Source organism: Ursus maritimus, unplaced genomic scaffold (assembly GCF_017311325.1).
Source record: "Ursus maritimus isolate PB19 unplaced genomic scaffold, ASM1731132v1 scaffold_32, whole genome shotgun sequence".
Taxonomy (NCBI): domain Eukaryota; kingdom Metazoa; phylum Chordata; class Mammalia; order Carnivora; family Ursidae; genus Ursus; species Ursus maritimus.
The window spans coordinates 19,548,037-19,549,310 of NW_024425786.1; positions in this window are offsets into that span (position 1 = coordinate 19,548,037).

The window sequence follows — 1,274 nt, forward strand, 5'->3', positions numbered from 1 at the left end:
AACTGAGGCATAGAGAAGTTAAGGAATTTGCTCCAGATCACAGAGCTGTGAAAGTAGACTCGACGTTCAAACATGGGCAAGCTGACTCCAACACCTGTGCTCCTATTTTCCTATTAATTAGAAAATAATTTGAAAACAAAGATTAGTCTCTCTTCTACTTTGATTTCCTTTGTTTTTGCTCATTTTGTTTTGTTTCTTCTGCTCTAGTTTCCTTTTTTTTTTTTAAAGAAGATTTTGGTTTTTTAGAGATTTTTTTTTTTTTTGAGTAATCTCTACACCCAAAGTGGGGCTGGAACCCACGACCTGGAGATCAAGAGTCAGATGCTCTACCCACTGAGCCAGCCAGTGCCCCTACTCTGGTTTCCGTTGAATCAGAAAACATTATCTCCTCTTTCCTCACCCTCTGTGGCCAAATGAATAGTTATATCCATTCTTCTGAAAGGGAGCTTGAGATACTTGCTCTGCTCTCACAGAATCGTACTGCTGGAAGTGCCCTCTTTTTGGCATTCAAGAGAATCCCTTCACTTGTTTCAAGTGTGTCAGGGTCACAGAGGAGTTGAGAAGAATTAGGTTTTCTGGGGAGGACTTGGAGGTGGGAAGTCAAGAAGGCATACTCAAAGCTGGGAGCTGGGAGCCAGGAGCGCTTGGCTTTGTTCAGCACCGTGGACAGGGCTCCTGGCGCTCTCAGGACCCTGGACAGAGAGGCCAGTCACGCTTGCTGAGGAAACAACTCTGATTAGTGAGCGGACCAAGCGCAACCAAACCGCTAAACTCCTTTTTCCTTCTTTTCAGCCCGACCTCAGTCACCTTCTCTTGGATCTTAAGAACAGAGATACAGGGAGTGCATATATTTTAAAGGCGCTAGTAACGAGGGGAGATAAGACTTTGAGGTGGGGAGGATTATATAAAAATGGCTTTGGCTGATCTACTTGGAAGAACTAAATTAAGGTTCTCAGTTGGGAATGGGACATTGCTAATGATATTTGTTAATGATATGTATTTTTCAGGCTGAGTGGCAAAGGGCCACAGTTGTCCTCTTTATCACCCAAAGTCTTATCCGCCAAACCTTAACACGCAAGTTTTAGTCTCTTGAAGAGCATTCCATGTAGGAAAGAGAAAAAAATCTCTCCACAGCCCCTTGCTCTTCTCTCTTTCCCTTCCCTACCCCCACTCATTCCCTTTCTGTCTTTCTCAAATACACATGTGGGCGCGCCCGCGCACACACGCGCGCGCGCGCGCACACACACACACACACACACACACACACACACACA